This window comes from Ornithorhynchus anatinus, chromosome 12 (assembly GCF_004115215.2).
Source record: "Ornithorhynchus anatinus isolate Pmale09 chromosome 12, mOrnAna1.pri.v4, whole genome shotgun sequence".
Taxonomy (NCBI): Eukaryota; Metazoa; Chordata; class Mammalia; order Monotremata; family Ornithorhynchidae; genus Ornithorhynchus; species Ornithorhynchus anatinus.
This window is the reverse complement of record NC_041739.1, coordinates 13,618,679-13,645,168: the sequence shown is the minus strand read 5'-3', so window position 1 is coordinate 13,645,168 and position 26,490 is coordinate 13,618,679. Positions and strand designations below refer to the sequence as shown.

At 41.1% G+C, this 26,490-nt stretch overlaps 1 protein-coding gene and 1 non-coding gene across 2 annotated transcripts in view; both read right to left on the bottom strand.

Annotated features, from left to right (window-relative positions):
* The window catches only part of MARCHF1 (membrane associated ring-CH-type finger 1), a 495,472-nt gene that overhangs the window by 314,865 nt on the left and 154,117 nt on the right, over nucleotides 1-26,490 (bottom strand). The window lies entirely within an intron of this gene.
* Nucleotides 19,870-20,001, bottom strand: LOC114815775. The gene has a single exon (XR_003763577.1). It is a non-coding gene; the product is annotated as a small nucleolar RNA SNORA7 (small nucleolar RNA).

Sequence of the window (26,490 nt, the reverse complement as noted above, 5' to 3'; positions counted from 1 at the left end):
GGGAAGGAGAGAGCTAATTGATTATCTTACAACCAGTGGTAAGGAGTTTCTGTTTAATGCATAAGGTAGCTGGACAACCAGTGAAGGTGTGTGAGGAATAGGGAAATATGGCCTGCAAGTTTGCTTAGGAAAATAATCTGGGCAGCAGAGTGAAGTATGGGCAGAAGAGTGGAGTATGGACTGGAGAGGGGAGAGAGAAGGCCAGCAAGGAGGCTGATGAAATTGTTAATGCGGTGTATGGTAAGTCCATAAATCAGCATTGTAGTAGTTACCATGGAGTGGAAGGGGCAGATTCTGGAGGTGTTGCACAGGGAGAACTGACAGGAATTGGTAACAGCCCGAATATGCATGTGAGATGAATTCAGGAAAATGCCAGGTTTACAGGCCTGTGAGACAGGGAGGATGGTGGTATTGCCTGCAGTGATGGGAAAGCCGGGGTGGGGTGGGGTGGGGTGGGGAGGACAGGGTTTAAGTGGGAAAATGAGGAGTTCTGCTTTGGACACCTAACGTTTGAGGTGTCAGTGGGACATCCACATAGAGATGTCCTGAAAGCACAAGGGAATGTGAGACTGCAGAGAAAGAGAGGTAGGAGAGGTATATTTGGGAATCATCTACGGAAAGAACTGAGGTCTTAGATGAGATCGGCTTCTGGTGTTTCACTGAGCCATGCAAAGGGACTCAGCCACACACTCTCTTAACCCTCCCTACCTCTCCCATTCCAGTATCATGGCAGCATGACCCAATGGATCATTATCACATAAAGTCATAAAACTTCAAAGAAAAGACTCTTCCTAGAAAGCTATATTCTCCTAGAAATGGCCACTCAGGAATTTCATTTTTATTGGTTTTGAACGTTGGCATGGTCATAAAATCTTTGTTCCAAAGCTTTGTTAGAAAAAAATAATTCTGGTTATGAGTGGAGGAAAAAAATAATTGTCATAAGGATACTTTTGATCCTTAAAAAAACCAAAACCATGAGCCCACCAAAATCTGGTTTGAATAATCAAGGAAAAGCAACTGAAGTATGCACATCTCTGATTTAGACTAAGAGCTCCTTGTTAACTAGGTCCAGTCTGAGTATATAATGAATACAGTGCTAGGCATAAAGTAAGCCCTTAAAAACCTCACAGTTACACAACGAAGTTTTACTGCTCATATTGAAAAGTGAACCATGAATTCCCAGGATCAAAAGAAGGCAAATTGGATTCACCCTCCTAATTCTACTCTATAAGATGTAGGTTGCCAAAAGCTAAGCCAATCCAGTTGTATGCTATTTGTGTTATTTGTTAAGTGTTTACTTTGTGCCAAACACTGAACTAAGCTCTGGGGTAATTGTAACAAACAGATTAGGCAGTCTCCATCCCAAGTAGGACTCAGAGTCTAAGGTAGAGATGAAGAAACTGAGGCACAGAGGTTAAGTGACTTGCCCAAAGTCACACTGCGGGCAAGTGGAATATCAGGATTAGAATTTAAGTCTCCCGACTCCATGCTCTTTCCATTCTGCCATGAGGCCAGACCACTTCACTATTCTTCAGCAGTGCAACCAGAGATTAGGCTTTCCACAAGAACCCATTATGAAATCCAGCAGAGTGAGAGCGGACACTTCAAAGTGTCAGGCAAAGTGAAGAAAATTTTAAAATTCCAGGTTAAGGGTTTAAGCATGGGGTTTAGTCTGCGCACCAGTGACTGTTCAATAAATTCTTATGGACGATGATGGGTGGGTTGTTTTTTAATCAGTTCTTTTCATACTGCTCTCACCGCTTGACTTGCTTTCATAACCATAATATGAACTTCTAATAAACTCCCTATCCACCTCCCAGTTCAATATCCTGTTCTCAAGTGCTTAATCTAAGACGGCACTTCTCAAAAATACACATTCACTTTTCCGCTCTGCAAACCTTAGGATCTACCAAAGGAACGGAGCTCTGATTTGTCAATGAGCCAACCTAGATTTCCGAGGCTCCCACTTCTAGACTTTCTATTTATCTCATGCTACATTTGCTTATCGCAGTCTTTTGAAATATTAAGTGTGCAACGACGATATTTGTTTTCCTGAGCCTCAGAGGTATTATAGCTCATAAATAACTGGTCCAGGTCACCTTGGCTTGTTACCAGCTGAGAACTCTTGGGGTATCCTCTGCACATTTCTGCTCACTTTAGGAACACAGTGTGAATCAACGATTGACTATTCACTGAGAAATGGAAAAAAGCATTACCTAGTGGATAGAGCATGGGCTTGCAAATCAGAAGGATCTGGGTTCTAGTCCTAGTTCCTCCACTATCTGCTGCGTGACCTTAGACAATTTTCTGAACTTGTCTGTGCCTCAGTTCTCTCATCTGTAAAATGGGGATTAGGACTGTATGTGTGATGGAGGCTGTGTCCAACTTGATTAACTTGTTTCTACCCTAGTGCTCAGTACAGTGTCTGGCACAAAAAAAGCACTTAAATACCCTAAAAAAGTGTATGCGGTCCCGTAGCATGTCTAACTCTATTGCACTCTCCCAAGTGCCAATGAAGTGTTCTGCACAGAATAACACTCCCTACATACTAGTACTTAATTCTTCCAGCCAAGGAGGAGTTTGCTTCTGACCTTCAGTTCGATTCTCCCCCGATTAGAGACAATCCCTGCCCAGTGACAGGCTTACAGTCTATCTGCTGAATTGTACATTCCAAGCGCTTAGTACAGTGCCCAGCACATAGTAAGCGCTCAATAAATACCATTGAATGAATTAATGAATTCTGGTTTGATTTTAGTACATCTTGATAGTCTCATGTTTCCTGTGTCTAAAATTAATCTCCCCTTTCAAGGTCGCACCTGGAGAGTTTCCAATACTCTCTCAGTCTCATTTATGGGAGGGACAGTCAAACAGAGGCATAGCCATTCCATTGCTTGGGCAGTGCCTAGTGAGTATAAAGCAAGCTGCTTCAAGTTAAAACTCACCTGTGCTGGGCAGCAACAGCATGGGAGGCAGTCAAGGGCAGAGACTCAAGTTGACTTTGCGGAAGAAGACAATGGTAAACCATTCCATATCTTTACCAAGAAAACTCTATGGATACAATACCAGAACTATTGCAGATAGAGGTGGGGCGTTCTGGGAGAGATGTGTCCATGGTGCTGCTATGGGCAGGAGATGACAACAGAAATAGACAAGACAAGATTAATCTACGAGCAGGTCACAGTCACCCAGCTACTAATTGTTCAAGACTGAACCTACCAGACTTTTAAAAATGATATTTGTTAAGTGTTTAGCATGTGCCAGCCACTGTATTAAGCACTGGGATAGATCTAAGTTAATTAGGTTGAACACATTCCCTGTCCTACAGAGTACTCAGTCTTAACCTTCATTTTACAGATGAGATAACTGAGGCACATAGAAGTTCAATGATTTGTCCAAGGTCACACAGAAGGCAAATGATAAAGCCAGGATTAGAACCCAAATTCTCCAACTCCCAGGCCCGTGCTCTTTCCACTAATAATGATGGTATTTGTTAAGCACTTACTATGTGCTAAGCACTGGGGTAGATACAAGGTCATCAGGTTGTCCCATATGGGGCCTAAATTCTTAATCCCCATTTTACAGATAACTGAGGCACAGAGAAGTTGAGTGACTTGCCCAAAGTCACACAGCTAACAAGTAGCAGAGTCGGGAACCCACGACCTCTGACACCCAAGCCCTTGCTCTTTCCACTAAGCCACGCTGCTTCTCAGTAGGCAACACTGTTTCTCTCCTCAATTTGGTAGTTCATATCCAGCTCTCATAATAATGTCTGCTCTTCAGAACAAAGAGAAAAAGCACATATCACACCCAAAAAGAAATGACCACTATCTGATTAACCTTTGCTCTTAATGATTTCATGGTGAAAATAATCCAAAACTTCATCAAACAAAATCCACAGACATCCAAGGAAAACAGGTGATTCAAAATACATTACTGCCAGAACTTGAGATGGCAAAAGACGGGGCCCAGAAGTTAAAGGAAGCCTCACCTTCCACTGTTGCTCAGGTTGTCTGGATACAGGATGGCTTAGTGGAAAGAACACAGGCTTGGGAGTCAGAGGTCGTGGGTTCTAATCCAGGCTCCTCCATTTGTCAGTCGTGTGACTTCGGGCAAGTCACTTAAGTTCTTTGTGCCTCATTTACCTCATCTGTAAAATGGGGATTAAGATGTGAGCCCATGGGGGACAACCTGACTACCTGGCATCTACCTCAGAGCTTAGAACAGTACTTGGCACGTAGTAAGTACTTAAATACTATTATTAGTATTATTATTATTAGCTCTTGCCTTGAAATGCCAGAGATGCTAAAAAAAAAAGTCTGTCAATTTGAAGGTAAAATTCTCATCAAATACCCAAGCCCACATAAAGACATAAGGGGATGACACAGAGTTCACGGTGATTTTCTCCGTGAAATTTGCTGCTGAAAAGTTGGCACAGATGATACGTGCGGGTGAGGAGAAGGACGAGGAATGAGAATTCCACTGTTCAAGAGAAATGGGCTGGAGTCTTCTTTGTTGGAAACTAAATCTAGTTGGTGCTTAAGGTGGGAGCAGCAGAAAGAAAAAGGTCACAAGCCTAAATATCATTTCTATGGATTGCAGGGAAACAATTTCTCTTCTCACCCTGGAGACACTTATTCTCCCCTACCTGTATGATGCATACCAACTGACATATTAGAAAAACTGGGGACAAATAGCTCCCAAAGGGTGTTTACTTCTCCCTCACCTGCCTGGGAACTTTCAACAGGGAGGTATGAGGAGGACTGGCATGTTCTCTGTCAACTAAAGGAATTCCCCATCAAATATCAGACATCCATTAGCAGAGTCTGGCAATTTTAGGATTTGCAGTACAGGTCCAGAAAGTTCTATTAAACCAGAATCTTGATCCCTACTTGTAGTAGACCCAAGTCCTCAGCTATTAATCTCCAATGAGGCTTTTCCCTAGAGAGACTGATGTTGGGGCTTATTTAGCTGTATAACCCCAAACAAGATGGGCCCTCCCGTGTTCAGGGCCATTAAAGGAAGATATGGTATTAATTCGAACCAGGATATAATTGTGAAATCTACATGACTCCCAGCAACCATGGTTGAACCAATCAAAATTAAGGATTTATTGTAACCCAAAGGAAAGGGATCACGACTGAAAACACTGAACTGGAAAGATGCCAGGTAATAATTCAAGTCACTGATGTTCAAGATCGCCAGAACAAAACTAAGAATTTAATGTGTTAGATACTATTTGCCTAGCAGATACCCCACAGATTGTGTTAATGACTAAATTAATTTGCTCAAGCTTCCTTTTTACCTCAGTTATACTTTGAAGAAAGAGAAGTAAATCAACTCATAAAAATCTCTTCTGGCTGGGTCTCAGACAGAGGAGCACATCATACCATATCCAACCGGGACCTCTAACAGTCTGACTTTCCTTTGCTCTTTTTTCAAGATAGCTTCCCTACTCCCCTTTACCTCTTTCTCTTTAGTAAGAGAAGCCCTCTTATTGGCAAGTAGTTCTAGTAGAATCTCCTCTGGTTGCCCATCCACTTCCAAATCAAAGAGAAACCCCTTACCATCAGCTTTTAAGTACTCAATTAGCTCTCCCTCTTACCTTAATTAGAACAGTGCTCTGCACATAGTAAGTGCTTAACAAATGTCAACATTATAAAGATAATAATAATGTAATAAAAAATAATATTACTGTGGTATTTGTTAAGCACTTACTATGTGCCAGGCATGGTACTAAGTGCTAGGGTGAAGATGAGCAAATTTGTTTGGACAGTCCCCATCCCTACATGGGGCTCAGTGTTACTTCCCATTTTACAGATGAGGTGACTGAGTCACAGGAAAGTGAAGTAACTTGGCCAAGGTGATACAGCAGACAAGTGTTGGAGTCAGAATTAGAACCCAGTTCCTTCTCATCCATGCTCTACTAGACCACACTGCTTCTTACTAAACTCCTGCTACAATGCAGCTATGTACTTTACACCTCTAACACCAACTACTCACTGAATCTTGATCTCATTATTTCTCCACTGACTCCTTGCCCACTGGCCTTGAATTCCTTCCCCTCATATACAGTAGTCCACCATTCTCCCTACTTTCAAAGCCCTATTAAAATCTTATCTCCTCCAAGAGGCCTTCCCCAACTAATCCCTCATCTTTCCTAATTGTTCTCCCTTCTGCTTTGTCTATGCCCTCGGATCTGTACCCTTTAAACTCTTCATATACTCACACCTTCAGCCCCACAGTACTTATGTATGGATTCATATGTTACTTTGATGTCTGTTTCCTTGTCTTGATGCTATGTTTCTCGTGGGCAATTCCATTGTATTGTATTCTCCCAAGTGCTTAATAAAAAGTGTTCCGCACACAGTAAACACTAAATAAATACTGTTGATTGAGAGTGCTCCTTCAAAAAACATTTCTTGTTTTTTGTTTTTGATGGGAGGGGTGAGGTGGAGGAAGGGCTAGTCATCTGCCAGGCCCATGATCTGGCAACTTAATACAAATACATTCTGGTTTTTATCACCTTTTACCCAAATGAGCAACTGATATTAGGGATTGGGGTGCTGGGGAGAGAGGAAGAGAAAAAGTTGCATGGAGTGCTTGACTCTGAGCTTCTCAATAGGTCTCAGATCATGAATCCAAGTCACAGGGCTGCATTTATTTTCCCTGTGGCATTTAGGGTCCAATGAGGGTTAATGGGGGAGGATCTCAGCAAGTTCATGGTCCTTCCGGACGTTTCCCAAACACTCAGAGCTTAACGGAAGTTCAGTTAATTGCACTAGAAAAGGGAAAGTGAAAAACTAAACCAAATCCAAATGCCTTCACTCTGTAGACCTACAGACTTCAGTATACCTCAAAACTATCATATAAATACATAGACAAAATGACCTTAACCCTGAGTATATGCACTCATACATAGACAGAATACTTAGCAAAGTGACCCAGTGTATATCCCAGAAGGTAGGAAGAGAGAGAGAGAGCCAGTCAGGGTCCCCTCACCTGAATTAAAGCGCTCCTTGCAACTTGCTAATTGGTACCCCCTCCTAGGTGATTCTGAGAAACATGGGCTTCTGGGAAATTAGTTGCCAGGCAACAGGAGCTGCAGGAATGTGTGTCCTACTTTCCCTGCAGTTCTTTGACCTCGGGTCCACATCCATCAGTTACCCAATCAATAAATTGTATTTTTTGAATATATACTGTGTGCACAGCAATGTGCTTGAGAGAATAATACAGACACGATCCCAGACTTCAACAAGTTTACAATCCAAGCCTCAGCTCTCCTCCAACAATAATATGAATTTTAGCTCAGGATATATCTACCACCAATAGGAAATGGTTTTTTAACAACAGGATGAACTTCATATTCATAAATAATAATAATCTGATCAGCAAGAACAAATTTATATAATACACGTTTGCTTGTATTTTCAAAGGAAAAAATGACAGCATTGTTAAAATTCAAACTGACTGTTTAACATAGATTTGGCAGATATGACATTTTATCAGATAAAACAAGATTCTTAAGCAACTTGTAATGCCAGAATCTTTCCCGTGCATCTCTCCCAAGCACTTAGTACAGTGCTCTGCACATAGTAAGTACTAAATAAATGATTGACTAAGGAAGGTTTTCAGCTAAAATGGTTGATTAGCAGGAAATGAAGACAGCTTAAGTTTAGGTTCATGGGATTTATGGCTAACTCTTACCTTTTCTATGTCGCACCCATGAATGTTCACCTGAGTGTCTGAGCTGACATTGACACCTGGTGAGCAGATATAATAAAGAAGGCAACTACCTCCCTGCCTTGGAAAAATGACGACACCTTGCTCAGCAGGCATATGGCAACACAAAAACCCAGAGGAAGACCATTGGAAAGCATTTGGAAATCTGGCACTGAAAAATTCCATTGCTTAAAGACCCCTATGGGTTGGGGGAGGGAGAAAGGAAGTGGGAAGGGAGAGCATTCTATTAAGTACTGATTTGATGATAGTAGCCCCCTTTCTCTAAAGAGATTTTTTAACTATCACTATCATCACCACAGCAATTGCTATGTGCCTATCTGGTGCACAACATAGGCCTAGCTGCCATTAGTCCCTTCCCTCAAATAGCCTACAGGGAAATGAGAAATAAGACAAAATAGCTCCACAAAGCCCTGGTAAGAACTGTTACATAAAGGGCAGATGCTAGAGATACAGAAATTGTGTCCTGAAGATTCCTAGTCTAAATTTGCATATGGTGAGTTGAGAGGGTGGGAGGTAAGCAAGTGTCTGTTCCTCCAAAAATGTTGACCCTTTCTTCCCAGGACCACTGATGCTAATATTAGTTGGGTAATGCCAGATTTCCCCCACTTTCATACATATTTGGGTAAAATTATTGTTTTTAATAATAAACAATAAAACTTGTCTGGGTATTTCACTCACTCTGCTTCTTTTCAGCTTAGGCAGTGAATTACATCTGGGTAGCTGAAGGAGAAAGGCACGGAAGGACAGCATGATGTGACTACGTATTGTGACCTCATTGACTTCCTTTTTAATTATTTATTTAGTCCTCTAGTCGACTTCCACGGTAGTAGATATCTATTTGGAGTCACTAGAGGGACTGGATTTGTGGTTGTGCTCCATGCTGGTCAACCTCTCTGCTAAAAGGTCACACAGCACCTCCTACGATGGTGAACTAATAACTTAAATAGTGAGAGGCAACGGTGCATGAAATCTTTTCCAATATCGAGACTCAGAGTGAGACGAAAGGTTAATTTCTCAATGGTAGTGGGTAAGATGACGAAATTGGGTATCAAGGTGTTTAACAATTCTGAGAAAGCAAATTAAAATTCATATTTAGGGGAAAACCGACCTTAGAGAAAAATGCTACCTCTGCAGTGCTCACAGACACTCATCAAGAATATGTGAGAAGACTAAAAAGAATCAGAAAAAATGGAATACTGAGTCTGGGAAGTTTAGAAAAATCACTAGCTTGAATTCCTAAAGATATTCTTATACATTTTGACACAGTGGCAGTAATTATGACTGGAGAAGCATTAGGAAATGTCACCCTATAATTTGCAAGAATCTTCGCTGCAGTTCAGGAGAATGAATGGTGGAATAAAGATTTGATATTCTGAGGAGTTATCTTCACCACATCGATCCCTATTCTTCTCAGAAGCTCAAACTGAATGAATACTGCATATTTTCTCTTTACTGACACCACATTTTTCACTCATTCATTTATATTTATATACATACAGCAAGTTTCCTCCATGACAGCTCAGAGTACCTTATACAAACTAGCAAATTACTCATAACACCTCTATAAGGAACACAGGTTAGCAATAAGAGAAAGTTTTAAAAACACCATCTTAAAGAAAACCAGATATGCTACCAAATGGTAGTAATGAAAACTCCTAGGGTGAAGCAGGGAATGTAAATTTTACAAACGGGGAAAGTGTGCTTGTTACACATTATTGGCAACAACTATACTGATGATGATGGTAATTGTTAAGTGCTTATTATGTGTCATCCACAGTTCTAAGAGCTGGGATAGATACAAGCTCCGCAAGATGGACACAGGCCCTGTCCCACAGGAGGGTCTTAATCCTCATTTTACAGATGAGGTAACTGAGGCACAGAGAAGTTTAGTGACCTGCCCAAGGCCACACAGAATACGAGTGGAAGAATGGGGATTAGAACCCAGCTCCTTCTGACTCCTAGGTCCATGCTCTATCCATTAGGCTATACTGACTGCCACACTGCTTCAGAGAAAGTGCACCGTCTCTCCGAAAATACACCTAGAAGATCTAAGAGTGTTTCCTTATCTCCACAATATTCCTGAAAGAGTCTGTAGATTTTTTATTGTTCTTGTTTTATTCCATTTTTGAGTTTGGAAGACTGAAGCACAGATCAGTTGAACAAGCCTCGGTTGGAAAATGGCCCAATTCTTGGACTTGCTTTTGGGACACAATACCTCTCTCTGTGTTTAGGTTGAGAAAGTTCACCACGAATTGGAACCAAAATCCCAGTTCTTGCCCCTAGACCATAGTAGTTTTTTTTTTTAATCCATTAAAACCTGCTTCCTCAATAATGTGTAAGCTCAGAAATGAATTTATAGGAAAAAGCAAACAAGTGCACTGAGGTAAAAATGACTTCAAATCTATTTTCTCAACATCAATCAATTGCATTTACCAAGCTCTTTGTGCACACAGGCACTACACTAAGCCTTTGGGAGACAGTTATTCATATGAATAAATTTATTTATTATAATCCAAGGGCAAGCACCCTAGAGATCATTTTGCTTGTTGTTCTGGGTTTGCAACTTGTAAAGCACATTTATGGATCATCATCAATGGTCTTTCTTGAGGGCTTACTGTCTGCAGAGCACTGTATTGTTTGGGAGAGCTAGTATTCATTCATTCAATAGTATTTATTGAGTGCTTACTATGTGCAGAGCACTGTACTAAGGGCTTGGAATGTACGATTTAGCAACAGAGACAATCCCTGCCCAGTGACGCGCTCACAGTCTAATCGGGGGAGATGGATGGCAGAGCAAAACAGAACAAAACAAAAACGAGACAACATTATCATGACAAATAGAATCAAGGGGATGTTCACCTCATTAACAAAATAAATAGGGTAATAAATGATATTCACTCCAACCACATCCCCAAAGCACTAATGCACATGTCTTTTCTTTAATGTGTCCCCCTCTCTAGACCATAAGATTCTTGTAGACAGGAACATGTCTATCAACTCTGTTTACTGTACTGTCAAATGCTTAAAAGAGTGCTTTGCACACAGGAAGCACTCAATAAAACCAGTGATCAATCGATCCAATACAAGATGCTATCAGGTTTAATGGTTTTGATAATTATAGTTAACATTTTTCAAATTAAGAAAATAGCGACCATGTATTTTCCATATTACTTCAATTTTAATTTGAATTTTAGTATTGCACATTCTCTGCCTGCAATGAGCTGTCTCGAGATAAACCATGAGACACAGATGATTTGGAAGTGTAATAGAATGCCAGAGGAAACCATTTCTCTCCCTCAACACTGCTTCCCCAACACCTGAGCTACCTACCAATGGGCAGGTGTGGCGAGCATAGGAATTTGAGCACTCCAGGTTTAAAAAAAAAAAAAAAAAAAAGAAGAGGTTGCCTCCTACTCCCGTGGGGCACATCCATCCATCCATCCATCTCTCAATCGCAGCATCCTCCAATCAGATGAAGCAGGCCTAATGGACTGGCAGTTAAAGACAGATAATCAACACAAGAAGCAGTGTAGCCCAGTGGATAGAGAGCCGGCCTGGGAATCAGAAGGACATATCTTCTAAGCTGGGCTCTGCCACTTTTCAGCTGTGTGACCTTTGGCAAGTCACCTCACTTCTCTGTGCCCTCAGTTGCCTCATCTGCAAAATGGGGATTAAGATTGTGAGCCCTATGTGGGATAGAGACTGTGTCCACCTGATTAGCTTGGATCTACCCCAGATCTTAGTTAGTGCCTGATACATAGTAAGTGCTTAACAAATAACACCAAAAACAAAAACCACTTGCCTAAATAACACTCTGAATCGGTCAGAAAAGTGAAAAACCCAGAAGAAATGCCCAGATTAAATGAAGAGTTTACCAAACATGTCTATCAAGCTGTCCTAGACCCAGGGAGTGAAAGAGGCCAACTATTAGACGATTTAATGAAATCAAATTTGCACACTAATATCCTGCCTAGTCTTCTTGTTTTGGTTTGCTGTCTGACTACCCCTTTTAAACAGTGAGCCCATTGTTGGGCAGGGATCGTCTCTAACTGTTGCCAAATTGTACGTTCCAAGCACTCCGTACAGTGCTTTGCACACAATAAGAGCTCAGTAATAATAATAATGGCATTTGTTAAGCACTTCTATATGCCAAGCACTGCTATAAGCACTGGAAGAGATACAAGGGGATCACGTTGTCCCACTTGGGGCTCACAGTCTTGATCCCCATTTTTACAGATGAGGGAACTGAGGCCCAAAGAAGTGAAGTGATTTGCCCAAAGTCACCTAGATGACAAGTGGCAGAGGCAGGATTAGAACCCACGGCCTCTGACTCCCAAGCCCGGGTTCTTTCCATTGAGCCACGCTGCTTCTCATAATGCTCAATAAATATGATTGAAAGAATGATTGAATGGAAAGGCAGTAGTCACACAGATCCATTGCCCAAAGAAGTCGGCCATAGAACAGCATGCAACATAAAGCCATGTTAAATAAAATTCCCCAATAAAATGATGATCGATGGAATCAGCACACCATAAAGAGAGATTCTAAAACAGTAAAAAAAAAAAAAGCTATCATCATCAAATATGCCTCCTGGGCATTTTGATGATACACAGTAAAACAAAACCTGTGTCCCAGCTGAAAACTGAAGTCAACTGCTGCAGAAAGACTAACATGGCACACAGCTCTAAAGAAAGGAGTGAGTCTTTGGCTTCAAAGGCTTCACAAGGAATGAGAGCCAAAGAGGCAAAAGAAAATAGAGTACTAGATGTTGCAAACATTAAACATGAAAAATAGCCTAGTGTAGTGGATAGAGCACAGGCCAGGGAGCCAAAAGGTCATGAGCTCTAATCCTGCCTCCACCACTTATCTCCCTTTTGACCTTGGATAATTCACTTTTTTGTGCCTTAATTACATCATAGGAAAAATGGGGATTAATACTGTAACGTCCTGTGGGACATACACTGTGTCCAACTCTATTTGCTTGTCTCCACCCCAGTACTTAGTACAGTGCCTGGCATAGAGTAAGCACTTAAATACCATTAGTAAACATCCCAACATAACAAGAGGCACCCTTTTGGGGGGGCGGGGGGCGGGTAGAGGCTAGGGTCAATGAATACCCTGATGACCTTTTCAGTCACGCCTGCATTCATAGAAGAATTTCCCCCTCTGGGGTATCTTTGTTAAATATAAAGGACGGCTGTTTGTGTATATAGATGAGCACTGTATCAAATTTTGGGGAGCAAATACAGTCCCATTGGAAACATGATCCCTACCCCAACATAGAATAAGGACTTTTATATGTTTTTGAATCTTGGGGAACAAGTTTGGAGAGTACAGATGGCTCAGGGCAACTCTATGGCACTACTGAACAAATTATGCCCTTAACCTATAGACCAGAGAAAGCTCTTCCATCCAAAGCTTTTCCCAGCCTTAAACTAAATTCTGGTAGAAGGAATTTCCTTCTACCAGAACACCCCATATTGATCTTTTAGATTCTGGGAAGGCAGCAGTAGGAATAAGCTATTCAATTTGCTAGGACTGAAGCATGCTGCTCCCTTGGTGTAAGTACAGAGTGAAAAAGCCATTATTACTATTATTATTATTTTTTGCCACAATTAGTTACAGTAGTTCAATCTCACCATCGGCAAGGAGTGTCTTTGGACAATGAGAAGAGCTATACAGGTAAGTGTGTGAACTGAGGCAAAGCCGTTTAGGAAATTATCTTGCGGTAATTTTACTCATTCCATCACCACCATTACTAAGAATAGCCATAATATAAAAAGTACTGGATTTATATTTATATTTTTTTCTCTAAAAGTCAAAGGAAATATTTAAATCATTAGGTCAGTCAATAATGTCATGAAATCCTAATTCCGCCTATAAAAACAACTCCCCATATGTTTTTAAGCATTAGTATTCATTGACTTTTTGTTGTAGGCAGATGACTGCACTAAACACTTGAAGCACAGTGGAATTAGTAGACGCTACACCTGTCCTCAAGAAACTTAATGTCGTGGGGAGAGAAGTAGGGATAGTATTACAGGTAGGAGATTGCAACATAATTTAAAGATCTGCGCAAACTGCTGCTGGAGGACAGGTTGACAGAAGAGGGTTCAAGTGGACAGTTGACATTTTGAGATGAAGTAGGGTGTGGAATGAAAGGTTTATGAGGGAAGGCTTCCTGGAGGAGGTGGATTGTGGGGTAGATGCTTCCAGTCCCTCTAGACTGTAAGCTCGTTGTGGGCAGGGAATGAGTCTAGCAACACTGTTAGATTGTATTCCCTCAAGTGCTTAGTATAACATTCAATTAATATGATTGATTGTTATGATTTTAGTAGGGCTTTGTACATGGGCAGATTGGTGGTCTGGCAGAGATGAGGGGAAGTGGAGCTCCAAGAAGGCATTAATTCATTCATTCAATTGTATTTATTGAGCACTTATTCTGTGCAGAGCACTGTACTAAGCACTTGGAATGTACCATTCAAAAACAGAGACAATTCCTACCCAACAACAGGCTCACAGTCTAAAAGGGGGAGACAGAAAGCAAAACAAAACAAGTAGTCAGGCATCAATAACAACAACAACAATGATGATGACATTTGTTAAGCACTTATGTGCAAAGCATAAATAGAATCATAGATATATACACATCAGTAAAATAGAGTAATAAAGAATATATACAAATATACTCAAGGGCTGTGGGGAGGGGAAGGGGGTAGGACAGAGGGAGGGAGTAGGGGGAATGGCGAGGGGAGGAGAGGTAGAGGGAAAGCGAGGGGTCAGTCTTGGAAGGCCTCCTGGAGGAGGTGAGCTCTCAGTAGAGCTTTGAAGAGGGGAAGAGAGTTAGTTTGGTGGATGTAAGGAGGGAGGGCGTTCCAGGCCAGAGGTAGACTGTGGGCCCCAGGGGTCTATGGCGGGACAGGTGAGAAGGAGGTCCAGTGAGGAGGCTAGCGGCGTCAGAGGAGCGGAGTGTGTGGGCTGGACCGGAGAAGGAGAGAAGGGAAGTGAGGTAGGAAGGGCAAGGTGATGAACAGCTTTGAAGCCAAGAGTGAGGATTTTTGTTTCGTGCGAAGGTTGACAGGCAACCACTGGAGGTTTTTGAGGCATGAGTAAGGGGTTGATGGAGAGATAAATGGGAGCGAAGCACATTCATCAAAAGGATGAGCTAGTTCACATAGGCTGAATAACAATGAAAACCATTCCTAACAAAGTGCTACCACCTGTCAATATTATAGGCTTGACTGCTAAAATTAACACATATATATGCTTCCTATATCCCGCATTTAATGGGCCTGCCCTCTATTTCCTGCCCTGGTCTTCTTATCAAAGGAACCAAAGCAATTAGCTCATCAAAAGAATTTTACCTCTTTTGGCTCTCAGATTTGCATTAGACCACTCCTGATTTCATTTTTCATTTTTCTTGGTATCTTTGAAATGTATACAACTTAGCCAACCGTACTTGCCAGAAGTGATTTTTCTCACTGTCATTCTTCAGTGTCAACTCTGAGCTCTATTCCATAATTCCAATCTATTGACTGAATTCTAGCCTTATTCCCAACAGAGGCAATAAGATATTTTTATGTACTTTTCAGATAAGACTCAGCTATTAAGGAAGCCCTATGCATTAGGATGTGAGAGTCACTTCTCTAATACAGAACATCCCACATGGCATGAGATTCCCCCTACTCACATCTTATTTGGAAAAGTGCTTTTTTTTTTATTAAAATCTAGCTCAATGACCCATACCACCCCCATTCTGCTACCAGCCTCAAACATTTCCACACGATTAAGACTGAAGTTACATGAGAGAGATTTCTAGCCCTCTTGCCATTACCAAAACTAACTATTTTGCACTGGTAACCAAAAAACTGTACATTTAGAAGATAATTTGAGTCCCTAGCTTTTTTTTCCAATAGACACAGCCTTAGAAATGATATAATATAATGACTCGATTTAAAGGGAATTCTCCACTGCTGGAAAGCAGTTTCAGTCAGATGATTTTTTTGTGCTGGGTCCTTGATCTCACTAGAAGAAACCAATCATGCTTAATCCTTTGAAGACAATAGGCCTTCTAAACTATGTCAGGCTAAAGATGAGCCTTAGTGTGTTCACTGTTACCAGTGGATCTGAGAGTATGTGATATAGATATGTCACAATATTTTAACTTGCTCCAAATTTCTCCCCACCAGAACCCTCAATGCATTAAGGTAAATCACTCTCCCAAGTTCCACCCATCTCTTTTCTTCACAGTTTAATGCAAAAAATTGTCATCTGTGTTCCAGCTGAAGCAGTAAATGTGAGATTCACATCATTCCTCTCACATCCTTTTCAAAAAATGATTAAAGAACAGGATCAAGATTGTTTACTTCCTTTCCCTGGAGGCCTGGAGAAAGAGAAGAATGAATGATCCTTCTCCCTTCTGCATCAGTCAATCAATAGCATTTATTCTGTGCTTACTGTGTGCAGAACCCTGTCCTAAGTACTTGGGAGAGTACAATATAACAGAATTGGTAGAAATATTGCCTGCCCACAAGGAGCTTACAGTCTATAGGAGGAGACAGGCATAAATGTAAATAAATTATGGATAGATACATAAGTATGTTGGTGGCGGGGGGTGAGGGAGGAACTGAGTTTGGGATGAATAGAGTACAAATTCAAATGTAGGAACACTGAAGAAGGGAGTGGGAGAAGAGGAAATGAGGGCTTAGTTGGGGAAGACCTCTTGAAGGAGATGTGAATTTTTACACTTCAATCTGCATGTTCCCTCTGAACACCCCAACCTCAGATCCACAGCAATTATGCACATGCCTGTAATTAATTTATATTAACATCTGTCTTCCCCTCTAGACTGCATGGTTCTTGGGGGTAGGAAACATGTCTTCCAGCTCAGTTGTATTGTACTCTCCCAAGCATTTAATGTAGTGCCTCTGAAAACATATTAAGTGGTAAATATCACTGACAGATCTATTTTTCTTTTGGGAGTTCTTTTAAGGGCAAAACTTAAGAATGGAAAAGATGGTAAAGTTTCATGGCCAATCCCATAGTAATAATAATGTTGGTATTTGTTAAGCGCTTACTATGTGCCGAGCACTGTTCTAAGCGCTGGGGTAGACACAGGGGAATCAGGTTGTCCCACGTGGGGCTCACAGTCTTAATCCCCATTTTACAGATGAGGGAACTGAGGCACCGAGAAGTTAAGTGACTTGCCCAAAGTCACACAGCTGGCAAGTGGCAGAGCCGGGGTTTGAACCCATGACCTCTGACTCCAAAGCCCGTGCTCTTTCCAGTGAGCCACGCTGCTTCTCAGTAACTGAGGCACAGAGAAGTTAAGTGACTTGCCCATAGTCACACAGCTGACAAGTGGCAGAGCCAGGATTCGAACCTATGACCTTTGACTCCCAAGTCCAGGTTCTTTCCAGTGAGCCACGCTACACATAGGGCCCAGTTTATTAATACTGAGGTTGCTTAGGGAATCAGCATGGCTCAGTGGGAAGAGCACAGGTTTGGGAGTCAGAGGACGAGGGCTCCAATCCCACCTCCACCACTTGTCTGCTATGTGGCCTTGGGCAAGTCACTTAACTTCTCTCTGCTTCAGTTACCTCATGTATAAAATGGAGATTAGGAGTGCGAGTCCCATGTGGGACAACCTAATTACCTTGCATCTATCCCAGACCTTAGCACAGTGCTTGGCACATAGGAAGTGTTTAACAAATGCCATTGTTATTATTATTATTATTCTGAGAACCTTGATCAACAAGACTATCTTAGATTCTTGGATGATAAAAGTCTGGGTACCATCTCCATGCTCCTCCTTCCCCCAGGAAGTCAAATCAATTTTGCAACTCAACAGGGTGATGTGGCTGTGGCATCTGTGGAGAGGCAGAGAAGCAGAGATTGGGTTGACTTTTAAAATTCTTAATGACTTGGTTTGGAAGCAGAGGGGAAGCAGAAACAAGGTGTCACTCAACTGAAGGACACATCAAATGATAATAATAATTACCATTCAGGTTATGTGCCAAGCACTGTTATAAGCACTGGGACAGATACAAGTTAGGTTGGACACAGTCCCTGTCCCATATTGGGCTCAAACTCTTAATTCTCTTTTTTAACAGATGAGGTAAGTGAAGCACAGAGAACTTAAGTGACTTGCCCTAGGTCAAGAAGCAGACAAGTGGTGGAGCCAGGATTAATAATGTTGGTATTTGTTAAGCGCTTACTATATGCAGAGTACTGTTCTAAGCGCTGGGGTAGATACAGGCTAATCAGGGTGTCCCACATGAGGCTCACACTCTTAATCCCCACGAGAGAACTGAGGCACAGAGAAATTAAAAGGCTTGTCTACAGTCACACAGCTGACAAATGGCAAAGTCGGGATTCAAACTTATGACTTCTGACCCCCAAGCCCAGGCTCTTATGACCTTCTGACCAGAGACAGGGATAGTCACACAGCAATCAGAACCCCTTTAGTATGCCTCTCCGTAAGTGCCGACTGGGAGATTGGGGATCCTATTCCCGCAGTTGTTCAGGATGAAGCTTTACATAAACGAGGGGTTCGGATCAGTCTATTAAAACTGACTTTCTGATGATACCTGCAATCACAAATCATGACAAGAACAGTCATTCATCCACTTACTGATCACCTAATAGGTATGGAGCATTGTACTAGCTGTTTAGGAGGGTATGATAATAGAGAAATGTGAGTGGGCAGACCCCCAATGAGAGCACAATTTATTAGAATTAAGAAAGCAGGGGCTGAATAAACATCCAAATAAAACTGCTTTCTATACTCTGGAGATGGGTCCCTGAGGAAAAAGTATTCAGCTACTTTCCTAGTATGGTAGAGGGAAAAAAAAAAATCAATCAGCTCTCGCCTCATATTAAACTTTGTTTTTCCTTTAGAAACAATAGAGGATTTTAATCCCCTGCTTAAATCCAGACATGACAAACCAGCACTATTGACAAGCACTAATTATTTCTCCAATTAATGAGTAAAAGTGCAAACTGGCCAATCAAATGATTCCTCCATCTAGAACTCCATCAGAAAGTTGTCACAATCTGGTAGACCTCATGACTAAATTAGTTTGTTCTTAGGCGAGAAACAACGTTCTAATATTCACTGCTCTCTAACAGAGTTTAGCAAAAGAAGGAATCCAATTAAATTTCCCTTTAAAAAAAATCAGCTAAACTTTTGATGTTCTTAAATAAGGAAAAGGAGTCATTTGCACTCCAAAGGTTTCTTCTTTCTAAGACCAGCATAGTGGGACTTAGAAAATATGGAAGTATTTTAGTAAATCCCTGGAGTCACAGAACTGTGTGTCTTTCAAAAATCTTCCAGGGAACATTTCCTTACAGGAAAGAGAAAATATAGCAATTAAAGAAATAAACAAAGCAATTACTTCAAGGAATTTAGGAGTTTAATCAATCTATCTTTGGTATTTAGTTCTATGTGAAGAGCACTGGACTAAACAACTGGGAGAGTACAACTGATTTGGTAGGTATGTTCCCTGCCAACATGAAGCTTACAGTCTATTGGTTAAGGAAGGTTTAACTTCTTTTATTGGGAGCCGCATACTTCTGAACGCTGTATCCCATCCAGAAATTGTATGAACCCTCCATAGAAGACTAGATTACCACCCCCCTACCCTCCCCAACACACATATTCCTGTAAGTCTTTATTAAGTCTACTCCCTTGTCATGTTTAGAATCCCAGCCAGTGTCTCCGATCCCCAGAGAGGCTGCTGCTATTTGAATCATCTCTGAGCAGCACATAAGCACCCTGATCTTCAGTTCTGACAGTCTTCATCCAGTGCAGAAGGCCAGGGCCTTTCCACTGAAGGGGCCAACGCCAGAGTTAATAGCAGTCTCTCTCTCCAGGACATTATTCATACCACCCTCACAGCACTTATGTCTTGTCTTATACTGTCTAGGCATCTCCGATCCATAGCGACTCCATTGACACATCTCTTCCAGAAAGCCTCACCTCCACCTCCAATCATTCTGTTAGTGCATCCACAGAGTTTTCTTGGTAAAAATATGGTAGTTTACCACTGCCTTCTTCCACTCAGTAAACTTCACTCTCTACCTTTAACCCTCACCCATGCCGCTCCTGCCCAGCACAGGTGAGTTTTCACTTGTAGCAGATTGTCTTCCATTCACTAGCCCAGACTAGGAATGGAATGGATATACCTCTGCCTGACTTTCCCGCCTATAGCCGAGACTGGTAGAGTACTGGAAACTGTCCAGATTTGATCCTGAGAGGGGTATGCTTATGAACATATCTATAATTTATCGATTTATCAATATTAATGTTTGTCTCCTCCTATAAGCTTCTTGTGGCTAGGGTACCAATTCTGTTACTCTGTATAGAACACTGTACTAATTGCTTGGGAGAGTATAATGTAAGTGCACAATAAATAATAATATTATTAATTATAATAATATAATATATTATATATTATATTATTATATTATAATATTATTATATATTATTATATTATAATATATAATATAATAATATTATAATATCGAGAAGCAGCGTGGCGCAGTGGAAAGAGCACGGGCTTTGGAGTCAGAGGTCATGGGTTCGAATCCCGGCTCGGCCACTTGTCAGCTGTGTGACTTTGGGCAAGTCACTTAACTTCTCGGTGCCTCAGTTACCTCATCTGTAAAATGGGGATTAAGACTGTGAACCCCACGTGGGACAACTTGATTCCCCTGTGTCTACCCCAGCGCTTAGAACAGTGCTCGGCACATAGTAAGCGCTTAACAAATACCAACATTATTATTATTATTATTATTAATTGCTTGGGAGAGTATAATGTAAGTGCACAATAAAATATTATTAATTATAATAATATAATATATTTTATTATATTATTATATTATAATATTATTATATATTATAATATATAATATAATATAATAATAATATTATAATATCGAGAAGCAGCGTGGCGCAGTGGAAAGAGCATGGGCTTTGGAGTCAGGGCTCATGAGTTCAAATCCCACCTCTGCCACTTGTCAGCTGTGTGACTGTGGGCAAGTCACAACTTCTCTGGGCCTCAGTTCCCTCATCTGTAAAATGGGGATTAAGACTGTGAGCCCCACGTGGGAGAACCTGATTCCCCTGTGTTTACCCCAGCGCTTAGAACAGTGCTCTGCACATAGTAAGCGCTTAACAAATACCAACATTATTAATAATAACGGTATTTGTTAAGCGCTTGCTATGTGTAGAGCACTATTCTAAGCGCTGGGGTAGATATGGGGTAATCAGGTTGTCCCACGTGAGGCTCACAGTTAATCCCCATTTTACAGATGAGGTCACTGAGTTACAGAGAAGTTAACTGACTTGTCCACAGTCACACAGCTGACAAGTGTGCCATTGCCATTTATTGCCATTGTTCTCGTCTGTCTCCCCTGATTAGACTGTAAGCCCGTCAAACGGCAGGGACTGTCTCTATCTGTTGCCGACTTGTTCATTCCAAGCGCTTAGTACAGTGCTCTGCACATAGTAAGCACTCAAATACTATTCAAAAAAAAAAGTTGCAGAACTGGGATTCGAGCCCATGACCTCTGACTCCCAAGCCCGGGCTCTTTCCACTGAGCCACGCTGCTTCTCTATACTATTGTTTGATTTTTCTAGGATTGGAGGAAAGCCACTCAATTTTAGCAATGGCTCTGGAAGGTGGATGGACAAGTGCTGGAAGTAAACTGGAACTCCTTAAGGTATAGGGAGAAGTCAGTAAGTAAGGTGTCCAGAGAAATGTATGTGACATGGGCATTTTGGATGGAATTCCCTTCCCCTTTTTATCTGATAGACCATAGCTCTCCCCATCTTCAAAGTCCCTTTGAGATCCAACTCCCTCTGGAAGGTCTTCCCTCATTAATCTCTAATTTCCCCACCTTGTATCCCTTATCCACCATCACTGCCCATCCACACTGCCCAAGCACTTAGGTTCGCACAGCTCCCATAACTCCTATGTACATATATTTCATTACTCCCCCATCCGTAATTTAAGTATTTTTCCCCCACGCTAGAGCACACTTAAGCTATTTCTTTCTCATAGCTGTAATTTATTTTAGTTTCAGTCTCTCCCAACTAGACTGTAAGCTCCTTCAGGACAAGAACCATGGGTACCAAGTTTATTGCACTCTCTCAAGCACTTAGTACTGTGCTGTGTACAAAGTAAGCATGCCGTAAATACTGTTTGGGTCAGGAGTCCTTTCTTAGTATTTGTCGTGTCTTAAGTGGCTTATTGTGCCAAGCAATATATTAAGCACCCAAGTATTCACATAGACACAAGACAATTAGGCTGCACACAATCCTTGTCTCACATGAACACCACAGTCTAAAAGCAGGGAGGACAGATATGGAATGCCCAGTATTCAGATGAGCCAACTGAGGAAGGCCATTCCTAACTTTTTTCTATTCTCCTAAGCTTTAATAATGATGGCATTTATTAAGCGCTTACTATGTGCACTGTTCTAAGCACTGGAGAGGATACAAGGTGATCAGGTGGACCCACTTGGGGCTCACTTAATCCCCATTTTACAGTTGAGAGAACTGAGGCACAGAGAAGTGAAGTGATTTGCCCAAGGTCACACAGCTGACAAGCGGCTGAGCAGGGATTTGAACCTGTGATCTCTGACTCCCAAGCCTGTGCTCTTTCCAATGAACCACGCTGCCTCTCTACAGTGCTCTGTGCATGATAGAGGCTTAAAGCGTATATTGACGCTGGTGATGTTGGTTATAAATTTGTTTTGAAGTCTCAGTACTGAGTTCAGCCATCAAATGAAGGTTCTCAGCTGTTCAGCACTCTGGCTTCTGCACTCTGTAATCAGTCCATCAAATTGATTGAACATTTATTGTGTGCAGACCACTGTACTACACACTTGGGAGAGTATGATATAACAGAATGGTTAGACATATTCCTTGCCCACAGATCCCCCCTGGGCTTGGCAATTCTCTGAGACTAGCAGTTTTGAGATGTTAACAGAGACTCTGATGGGTTCACAAATTCACTCTCAGGAGATGAGAAGAAAAAGTACAAAACAAGTGGGGCTTTCACTACCCAAGTGATAGAACACTTGTCTTTCTGAGAACTGGCAATCAGCTACTGCCAGAAGGGTCTCTATTACTTTTACCTGGAAATTCACATTTTCTAATTATTAGACACTTTGTGGATGGCTCTCAAGTGATTTCTGAGTCTGCAGTCGGATTGTAGCAAGGAGCTCTGCCTTTTCCAAGATGAAGTTATTGAAGCTCATAAATGGGCAAGAGAGAACTCCACTTATGCAAATCCCATCCCACTGAAATCCACACACCTACTATATGATCAACTTTTCTAATGTTAGAATTGTTTTTGAGTAGCCCGACCACATGAGTTTCAAAAGTTGGAAGGCAAACCATCAAATAAGCAGAGTGTAGTTGCCCCTATTGTACACCAAACAAGGCTAATTGAAAAACTCTAGTCATACTCTAGCAGGTCAGATAATTCCTCCAATTAAAATGTTTGTTTGTGCTGTATCTAATGACAGTGAAGTGAGAGATGCAAGCAGTGGAACAAAGGTGAAGATTGGAAACAGTTAAAGCAACAGGAAAAAAAAAAAGGGGGGAAGCATGTGAGTTGTGGGTTTTTTTGTTTGTTTTTTTATTAAAGAAATTGACAGTTGGGTCCTTGAGGTTAGGTAAATTGTTTGAGGGCTTAATTAACAAAGCACTTTGGGAGTTACCAGCCCTGCTTGTGGAATGATTTTTACTAAACATGTGCTGTGTATCCAGAACACTGCTAGCGCAAGGGTAGATACAAGATGATCAAATCAATTAATTGAATTTATTGAGCTCTTACTGTTTGCAGATGACTATATTAACCATTTAGTATACAGAGTACCTTATAACAGAGTTACAGACATGTCCCCTGCCCACAAGGAGCTTGTAGTAGAGAGAATTGGGCACAGTTCCTGCCATCTAAGAGACTAGGAGAACAGGTATCTTATTCCCATTTTACATATTAGGAAACTGAGGCACAAAGGGATTAAGTTACTTGCCCAGGTTTATAAAACAAATAAGTCACAGAGCTGGGATTAGAGCTCAGGTCTCCTGATTCCCAGTATTCAAGTCTTTCTATTAAGCCACGATGTCATCCAGAAAAATCTACCAACCAACGAATCTTCAAATAATTTCTTTGCATCTCCAAGGAGCTTTCAAAAAATTAAATAAATTTCCAGTTGGTTTCAGGGTTTTAGCTGGAAGAGGGGAAAAATCAATGTCATCCAACTCTAGTATCATCCAATTCAAAGGTCAGTGGGCTTCCTTCAGACCACCTACTCAATTCTATTCACAATCTGAGCAGTCTACAGTCTTATATAGACGCAGGCTGCTGTTTTAACCACCCTGGATATACAACCAATATTTTATGATTATTATGCCATGCAAATATTTGAAGGACCCCAAAAGTTTGACTTATATCTTTGAGTTTGAATATCTTCCATTCACCTCTCTATCTTTACTGAGATTGAACTATGAACAATTAATGGATCTTTCTGGAAGGGCTGCTCACCCTCTGTGTTTGATCTTCGAGGCCCTGAAGAGATCCTTCTTTGGTCATCTTATAAGTTATTGAACCAGGGAGGCAGTTTAGTTTAGAAATGGTGCTGATGAGTTAATTGCATCTCATTCAGATCGATTTTTTCCAATGAGGACATCAAACTATAATTATAAAGTTTATGCTAAGTGCTTCTGTGCCAAACACTGTACTAAGCACTGGGGTAGAGTCAAGATAAGTGGAGTGGACGTAGCCCCTGTCCCTCATTGGGTTCTCAGTCTAAATATGAGTGAGAACAGGTATTTAATCCCCATTTTACAGATAAAGAAACAGACACAGAGAAATAACTTTCCCAAGGTCACACAGCAGCAGATGGCAAAACTGGGATTAGAACCCAGATCCTCTGATTCCCAGGCCCATGCTTTTTCCACTAGACCTCACTGCTTCCCATTGCAAGAGTCAGAGCAAATGAAGTTAGGGCTTCTCCACTGCCAGATAAAATTTTGCTATTAAGGCTTTGCATTAATTCTCATGAAAGCAGATGAAATCAAATATGAGGGAATAAGAAAAAACCTTAATAAAGGCATTAAAAGTTATCCAAAAGTCAAGAAAAGATGTTTTAAAGAGCGAGAAAAGAAAACTGTTGTTGCAATCATTATTTTGTTTTTTCATTGTTTTCTTTTCCCTCATTTTTCAAGAAAATGTGGGAAATACCACCCCAAAGAAGCCACTTTGCATCATGTAGTCGGTGAAGATTAACAAATGGGTGTGGGCATGGTGGTGTCTGCTTCTGCTGAGGGCTCAGAATATTATGTACTTTACAGTACCAACTCTCCCTACCATTCATTCAGTCATTTTTATTCACTCTGTGCAGAGCACTGTACTAAGTGCTTGAAATGTACAATTCGGCAAGAGATAGAGACAATCGCTGCCCAGTAACAGACTGGAAAATCAGTGAAAGAGTGTGGATGGCTCAGTACGAACCATCACTACTAGCACTCCTCATCTCACTACCACCATTACAAAAACAACTCAAGAGCATGATCCATGCTCTTGATCCATGTTTCAGAGCGATACTCACCTCAATGGCGAGTGGCCAGAGAAGGTGCAGCAGGGTAATATCATGGACTATGCCTCCAGGACAATTTCTCCCAGTGATTTTCCCCCGTCATGGATGCAGTAACATCATCTTCAAACCAAAGAACAACTCAACTACTAAGACGAAAAGACCACTGCAGTTCAATTTAACTTACACAGACTCTGCACTGAATTTAAATTAAGAAACCACTTCTCTAGTCAGCAGAACAAGCTTCTACTTCCACAACTTCATGCAGTAACTCGGGGCAGGGGAGTTGTCCTAAGCTATTCCTCTGCTTTCCTTCAAATAGGTTAATAAAATAAAGACTTGGGGCAGTGAATCACCATCAATATTTGTGATCTGCTCCCCTGGGTTTTTCCACATACCAATCAGTGCCTTTCAATGAACAGGGCATTCGGAGGGGAATATTGATCATTCTTGGAGAGTGCTATGTGGTGAAACATTATTGTAGGAGGAGTAGAAAACTGGTATTTGAATACCAGCCCATCATTTTACACCTAGCTCTAAGATATTGAATTGTGCTGAGCTGGCAAGCCAGGATGGTGTAATAAAGAGCAAATTATAAGCACGAATTAGAGACATTTCAGAGACAGCTAGTAAAATGAAATTGATGTGCTCCCCCTTGATAGGCCATTCTACAACACCAAACTACACTACAAAACATTTATTGAAATTGCAGTAAGCTATATCTGCAGTGAACATAAAGACTAACAAACCCAAAACCCAAGAGTAACCCAAGCTAAAAAAAGCAACATTGTAGAAGAATGAAAGATTTAAGTCTTTTCTGATGATCAGAACTTATTTTGGGCAACTGATGTTAGATTTAAAAATATATGTTTAAAAGCAGTGTTAATTTTCTCCCTTTCAATTATATTAGAAATTGGTACAAAACATACCAATTCTATAAAAGATAGTTCAGTCATTTCAATTAGATTCATAATTCCCCTCCCAAATCACTCCATTTTTACCTTCTGCTACAATAAAATTTCACTTCTACCTTCTGAGTTTAAACTTGCAAAAAACAGTTTGGGATGGGATTTCTGCTTTAAAATGAAAACTCCAAGCCACAGATTTAAAAAAAAAATTTAATGTCATTCGTTAAGCACT